The sequence below is a fragment of the Orycteropus afer genome, unplaced genomic scaffold (genome assembly GCF_000298275.1).
Source record: "Orycteropus afer afer isolate SDZICR_OR568_19922 unplaced genomic scaffold, OryAfe1.0 scaffold00006, whole genome shotgun sequence".
NCBI lineage: Eukaryota > Metazoa > Chordata > Mammalia > Tubulidentata > Orycteropodidae > Orycteropus > Orycteropus afer.
Window position 1 is genome coordinate 22,900,026 of NW_006921593.1, and position 8,085 is coordinate 22,908,110.

Consider the following 8,085-nt stretch of genomic DNA (forward strand, 5'->3'; position numbering starts at 1 on the left):
CCGACCCACAGCGCCCCTAGAGGACAGAGTGGAACTGCCCCACAGGGTCTCCAAGGCTGTCAATCTTCACAGAAGCAAAGCCCAAACCACACCCACTGCCCTGGAGTCCATTCTGACCCACAGCGCCCCCAGAGGACAGAGTGGAACTGCCCCACAGGGTCTCCAAGGCTGTCAGTCTTCACAGCAGCAAAGCCCAAACCACACCCACTGCTGTGGAGTCCATTCCGACCCACAGCGCCCCTAGAGGACAGAGTGGAACTGCCCACAGGTCTCCCAGGCTGTCAGTCTTTATGGAAGCCACACCTTTCATCCCCGAAGGCTGGTAGGCATCATCCACCATCCTCTTGGTACCAGCCCAGTGTTCATGAACCACTACCTCACCAGCGCGCCCTCCTCAGTGTTTACAGACCTGTACACCAAGGACTGATTGAAGAGACTGAGGTACCTGCAGCACGGGGTGGTGAACGGCCTTCTCCTGCCCTCCCAGCGGCCCCCCAACCTCAGCTCCTGGGAGGCCTGCTCTTGTTCTGTCTCTGAGCCTTCCGCATCACTGCACTGGGCTACGGGTTTATGGGTGCAATTTAGATAAGGAGGGCCTGCGCCCTCACAGAGGTGCTTTTCTTGCCGTTGTTTTTGTTGTTGTTTCAAGCCCGCATTACATCTGTGGGCAAACCAACCCCCCAATCTACCTGCAGGTTGCTCAGGGCACCGGCTTGGCACTCTGTGGCCATGTGCCAGGGCTGATAGCAGACGGGGGACTGTCCATCAGGGCCAAGCAAACAGAAAACAACGCTGCAACAACGCTGTCCCGGCCACATGCTCATTACTGGCCGTGCGGACCCTACCTCGTGCAAACAGGGAACTCTCTGGAAACCTGGGAGAAGGCAAGCCATTGGTGAGGAAGAGAACAGCGGAACAAACACCCTGACTCAGACCCGGCCCATCTACTGCCAGGGCCCTCAGCCGTCTGCGGATAGACACAGGCAGAGCCTCTTCTACTTTAAGAATTCGGGGCGGGGGAGAAAACAGAACCCACAGGCAGAAACCCGAGCTGCCCTATTGTGCTCAGCTGCCGGGCTGGGCGGCAGTGTGAGGAGAAGGCCAGGCCCAGATACCCCATCACAAAAGCCGCTGCCTGGGACCGGGAGGTGCCAGTCCCACCCGTCAGCAGCAGGACGAGGGCTGGCAGAGTGCCATGGGCCAAAGCTCTGCACTCAGACACAATGGGGCTCCCAGAAGCACGCCCCGTCATCAAGGTTTCCTCTAAAGTGGAACTTTGGTCTCTTCTGGTGGAAACGGGAAGACGTCTACAAAGGCAAGTATTACAAGAAGAGAACTGGAAGGTCTGAGCTGGCTATGTGGCTGGCAGGCTTTCAGACGAGAAGGTGTGTCCGTCCCTCGGCCAAGAGTTCAAGACCACCTCACACAGCCTCAGCCCTTCCAGCCTCTAAGCGTCTTGAATGAAATACAGTTTTCCGTACCTTTGGCTTAGCAAAATTTTCCCTATAAAACGGTGCAATTCCCTGACTGTTTTAACAGTGAAGTGATAATGTTTTTCCTCTTGATTTTAATTTAGTAGATTCTTAAGGAACCCAAAACCCACGGCCATCGAGTCAAGTTCCACTCATCGTGACCCTGAAGGACAGAGCCAAGCTGTCCCATAGCGCTCCCTGTCACCTTACAGAAGGCACGCTGCCACATCTTTCTCCCACAGAGCGGCTGGTGGGTTCCAACTGCCAGCCAAGCGCAGTAACCATGACACCCCAAGGCTCCTTTCCTTTGTGACAAGACCAGCCAGTGTGCCCTGGAGAAACCTAGAACGTGTTCCAAATCAGAGACCCCGCCCCTCCCTGTGCTGGCCTGCTTCCTTCTGCTTCTACTTTAATAGAAAGTTGTGTGTCCCGGGGCCGTACCCCTTGCGGACTGAGAACACCCTGGGCGTGAACAGAGCCTGGAACCGTGAACCGGCCTGCACTGCCACGACTCACGTGGGAAGCGTTTTCACACTGGTTTTGCTCAGCAGAGCAAGCTCGCGGACGGCCCGCTTTAAAACGAAGAATGCCTTTCTGGCTCCAAATGCCACCCATGCCCTGCAAAGTCCCTCAGACAAATCTGTGAGGTTCAGGCTCCGGGGCGCCGCCAAATGCCCGCATGTCTGCTGGCCCACAGCAGCCTCTCTGCCTGGAGTTATCACACAAAAAGCCACTGTTCCTGATTAAGTGCACCGCCACCGCCGCCCGAAAGCCTGTACTTCGCCTGCTCTGGGCCTGATTAGAAATCATAATACCTCCTCAATCCTCGAAGGACGCGCTGGATTTAATAAGGGCTAAACTCACCTCCACAGTCCTGACTCGTGAGCTCAGCCCGGCTCTGCCGCCCAGGGCCCTACTCTCTGCACCTCTGTTTAAACCGTGGTCGCAAAGCCTGGCCCCAGAACAAAACCAGATGGGCAGCAAACCAGAGTCCAGGGTGTCCCAAGGTTCTATGGCTTCTGACTCCCACCCCATGCCCCCTTCCCGGCCCCAGCCCCAACCTGCTGCCGCCCCCCAGGCGGCTGCTGCTCCAGGGCAGTTGCCTGCACAGTGAAGTGTTTCTAGCTGAGACGAAAAAAAAAAAAAATGTTTCCATGCTGGAGCTCGCCTATGCTCTTGCTTTGGAGAAAGCTTTGCATCTGGGGCGAGCTGATAGTCTGATAGTCTGAGGGGGCCGGGCAAGCCCTTTATCCTTCTGAAAGCTATGGAAAGTTCCCCAGAGGAGCCAACAGCCTCCACGCTCTCTCCTAGGCAAGCCCATTTGGGGTCCACATTTCCCCCAGAAAAAGCGAAGGGACACAAAAGCAGGAGCTGCGTTTAAAAAGGAAAAAAAAAGGTCACGCATTGAAACTTTGCAGAATAAAGTTTCAGGCCTGCTATGGCCCGAATACCTTCAAAGGGCCGTAAACCACTAAAGGAGGCCCTGCCCCACTTTGGTAAAACCTAATTATCGGGTTGTGAGCAAATAAAGCGTAAGAAAGAAGGGCAGAGAGGGCAGAGAGAGCAAGCGAGGCAGACTGTCTGCCTTTTACAGCGTCTCAGCTTCTGGAAGTTACGGCCAAGCCTAACCACCCGTCCAGACTTGGTGCCAGAGTCCTTTCTCCCGGGCCCGCTAAGAACACGAAGACGCACGTTGACCAGGAGTGTGCATGTGCGTCGAACACTGACTTCCTGTGCCTATTGGCCCCAGCTGAAGTTGGGCTTCCCACCTTCTAAGAGAACAATAAATACTCAAATTGGGTGAGCGAGGATGCAAACAGGAGACGAGAGGGCCAGGCAGAATTTACCCGTGGCGCCCACCACTCGGGACACGGGGGTCCGGGGCTGTCCGCAGAGCGCTGGATTCAAATGCATTCCGAATCCACCAAGATTCTCAACGCAGCGTCTGCGTCATTAGGGTGCCTCTTCCTAAAGCGCTCAGCGTCCTGGAGTCCGCGCGTGCAGCCACCTGGACCTCTTGCCAGGCCGTCAGCCAGAAGCGAAAACAGGTAGCAGCGGTGGCAAAGGAGCCCCTACGCCAGCTCCGAGAAGCGGAAGAGCCCCTGCGCCCCGGCTGAGCTCCCCGCTCACTTTGCTTAAATCCTGCAGCAGCAAATACACCCGGCCGGCGGCACCGACGCCCCAGACCCCAAAACTGCACCCACGCACGAGGAGGGCTCCTTGCCCAGGCCGAGGGAAGCCGCGTTCGCTTTCTGCAGCGACAGGAAGCCCCGGGATTAGCAGGAGCGCGCTGCAAAGCCGGCGCGCAACGCTCAGACCTGCAGATGGCCGAGCGCCCATCGCGGCGAGGGCAGCAAGGCCTCTGAGGAAGGCGGCAGCCCCGAAGTGCGGCAGGCCGCCTCCTTCCTCTGCCCACCACCCTGCCCGCTCAGCCGGCTGCCGCTGGCGACCCTCCGCGTACCTCCGGGCTCGGCTCCGGGCTGGCGCGCTGCTCCCGCGGTGCCGGGCAGTGGGCGGCTCTGGGAGCGCGGCTGCGGCCGCGCATTATATACAGCGCGCGGCAGGCGCCTCTAGGGGGCAGTGTTGACACCTGCATCTCCGCCCCCGCCCCGCCCTCCTCTCCGCCTTCCACGCGCACGCAGACACGCACACACACACACACCCCGTGCACACCCTGCGCTGGCGTTTCCGCCCAAGGCGCGCTCTGGAAACCCCAGCCTGCCTTCATTCCCGAAGTCAGAGGGAGCCGCCAGGGTCACGGCCCACGGGGCGAAGTTGGGCACTGCAAGGAGCCCCGAGGGCTTTGCAGAGTCGTCCAATATTTCTCCGGTCTCAGGGCTACCCTCAGTGATCCCCTTAGCACCTAGAGTTCCCTCGGATGCCGCTTCCCTGCAGGGCTCCCGAGACAAATTGCTCTGAACTTCTGAACTCCGCTGTGCATGACGCATCCAGGCCGGGTTTTCTCTTTTAATTTGAGCATCAGTAATTCATCGGCGCCCTACCACGCAGCCCGGGAAGAGCGAGCGCCTGCAGAGCCGCTTTCATCTCCATGATCTTACCTGTGGAGCGTTTCAGGCCCAAATTCCTTGGGCATCTAATCCAAAGGTGTTCTCCACGCCTGCCCGGAGCCAGGACACGTCAGGGGTGTGGCCAGTGTCTGATCACGTCCTCTCGCTGAGCAGAGTGAGGCGTTTTATTTTTATGATCAGAATCTGCATTCCTATCGAATTCTGTGCATGAAGAATTCAAGCGAAAAATGCCTTCCGGGTGATAGTCTCCTCGGATGCTCTGTGTAGAGAACCAACCACAAAGCAAACACCCAGACTTTTCAGACATGGTTTCTGAGGGCCCCCCAAGCCTAGTTACCAGCCATGTTTCCATTTCTGTTGTTTCCTTTTCTGATTCTCGTGATTTCTCCCAGCCTCTTCAAGCCCTCTGTGTCCAGGCACTAGCCTATGTCCACTCCTGATAGTCCTTTTACACAGCTGCTAAAAATAACAGCAGACAGACACATGCTGTAGCTGAGGGATGGTGAGGTCACTGGCTGGGAAGCCTTGGTGTGGAGGAGCCCTTAGCAAAGGGCAGGTTTAGTTTAAATGAGAGCTTCTGTTCTTCTCCCTGATGGCAGGACGCAGGGGGACTCAGACCTAAAGGGGGGCATCAGGAGCACCCCTGCCTCCCTGGGACAGCCAGTCACCCACAGACCCAGGCCTGTGACCACCGTCCTCAGCCCCTCTGAGCCCTTGAAGAGACTGATGGGAATATCCCTCCTGCCACTGCAGCCCCAAAGCTGCCCTTCGAATCTCCCCAAGTGCATGCAGCTGTCAAGGAAACCACTCCCCCCACCGCAGTGAGGCGAGACCGCCAAGCCATCCCCAGAACACGTCTCTGAAACTTTTTGTGTTCCTGTTTCCTCCTGTGGTAACCCCATGTCCGAGGCCACTGTGTGTGTGCGTGGAGTGGAGCTGGTCTCTGGGGGTCCGGAGCCCAGGCTGCTCTTCAAATGGCATCCCTCACGTCTCGTTTGGCAGATGTGGGCTGAGATAAAGAAGCAAGGGTGGGCCTTAATCCGCTCTGAACTAAGTACTGGCTCTTCAGAGACAAGCTCGTGGACAGGAGCCGGGCAGGATGCGGTTGCCAAGGTGAAGCGAGGAAAACGCAAAGCAGGTTAAAAAAGAAGCAGCAGCCACAGTTGAAGGACCATCTCACGCCCAAAGGGCACTAAAGCCAATGGAAATTAGCAAGTGTTGTGGAAATTAGCATGGGGGTGTGGAGAAATCGGATTCCTCTGTGAGGTGCCCATGGGAATGCAAAATGGCTCAGCTGCTGAAGAAAACAGGCAGCTACCTCAGAAAGTTAACCACAGGAATCTCACACGGCTGAGCAACCCCACTCCCAGACACAGACCCCAAAGCCCTGAAAGCAGGGATACAGACACATGGGCACCTGTGTTTATAGCAGCATAACTTACAATGGCCAGGCAGAGAAACAGTCCAAATACCCATCAGTGGATGAATGGATAAACAACATGTGGCATATCCATGCAATGGAATATTATTTGGCCATGAAAAAGGAGTGACGTACTGATTCATGCTACAGCATAGATGAGCCTGTAGAACATGATACTACGTGAAGGCAGGCGGTCACAAAAGGTCACAGATTGTATGATTCCATTTTGTAAAATATCCAGAATAGGTAAGTCTGTAGAAACAGAATGCAGACTGATGCTGCCAGGGGCTGGGGGCACAGGGATGTGGAGAGATACTGAGTAACAGGAAGAGGGTTTCCTTTGGAGTGATGGGAACATTTTAGAATTAGGGAGGGATAGTTGGCTTTAAAACATGGCGAATGTACTCACCGGACACTTTTAAGTGGTTATTTATTTTGTTTTTGTCATTGTCAGGCATTGAACTGTGTCCCCCCAAAATATGTGTCAACTTGGCTGGACCACCATTCTCAGTGGTTTGGCAGTTATGGAAGGATCTGACTTGGCAGTTATGTAATGATGTAATTATCCCCCAGAGTGTGATCTGATGTAATCAGCCAATCAGTTGTAAGGGGATTAGAGTGGCGGTTCAAACCCACCGGCCACTCCTCGGAAGGAAGGTTGGACAATCTACTTGCATAGTGGTACCGCCTCGGAAACCCAAGGAGAGGTCGCTATGAGTCGGATCTGACTCGAAGTGGATCTGGTTTGATAACCCCCTTACTCAGGTCACAGCCCTGATCCCATGTCGGCTGAGTTTCCCTGAGGTGTGACCTGCATCACCTTTTATGTTACAAGACATAAAAGGAGAAGGGAGCCGAGAAGGAGGGAACTCCTACCAGCAAGAAAGGGGATCTGGGAGAGAAGCATGTTCTTGCGCCTGGAGTCCCTGCACCAAGAACCTCCTATCCTCAGGGAAAGATAGATGGCAAGACACATGGAGACGTCCAAGGAACTGTGGGCCCATGGATGTTGGACAGAGACAAGGACCTTCCCCAGAGCCAACAGAGAGAGAAAGCTTTCCCCTAAAGCCAATGGCCTGACTTAGAACTTCTAGCCCCCTGAACTGTGAGAAAATACGTTTCTGTTTGTTAAAGCACCCCCCTTGTGGTGTTCTGTTGCAGATGCACTGGTGACTAACAGACGACTAAGACAGTCATCTTTCTGACTGTGGCAAAAGATAAAGAGCAAAGCCTCTGCCTTCGTAGCCATTTTAAGTGTACATGTTGGTGACGTTAGTCACTGTCACGGTGTTATACAACCACCATCACCAAGATCTGAAATGGTTCATTTTATGTTATGTGGATTTTATCTCAGTAAATTACTTAATAAATGAATAAGTAAGTTTTTCAAGAAGAAAGAACCCCTTCCCTTAAGGCAGGGTTGGCTCTGCCTGGTCACCTGGGCAGGTGGGCACCTGCGGGGACCCACAGAGAGCCTCGGGCCAGGCAGCATCGAAGCCATACACCCGGCCTCCGGCACAGGGATGAGGTCCCTCACCAGTAACTTCCTGCAGCTGAGGCCGCTTGGCTCACCCAACATCTACCAGGCAGCCACTCACCCCACCTCAAATACCTCCAGGTGGAGAGCAAGGGAAGCCCCTGTCAGAGGATAGGCCAGGTTAGTTCCGGCTCACGCCGTTGCGGGGAGGAGTGTGTGTTCCCAGGGCTGTGATGCCCAGAGCCTGCTGAGTCTGGAGCAAATTCCCAAGCAGCTCCTGGCCCCGAGACCAGTCCTGGAGGCATTAGAGGGTGAGGACTGCTGCTCTGCAAGCAAACGAGGGTATGTCCCCTGGGACCTAGACGGCCTTTGGAAAGGCTCCACATTTGCCCCAGGTCATGTCACAGTCCAGCTTTGGGAAGGACCACGTTTGTAAGGCAGAGGTCACTGTCAGTGGTTAGTTCTGGCAGAAAACCCTGAGAAGGCAGGCACGGCCGCCACTCTGTGGAACCAAGCAGCTGCCCTAGAGAGCAAGGTTCCTGGTGCCCTTCGCTGTGGACTTACTGTGCACCCAGGTGATGCAGGTGGTGAAGGCACTGGGTTGTCAACCAACGTGCCTCGGAAGAAAGGCCTGGAGATGTGCTTCTGCAAACCTGAAGAAAACAGGCAGCTACCTCAGAAAGTTAA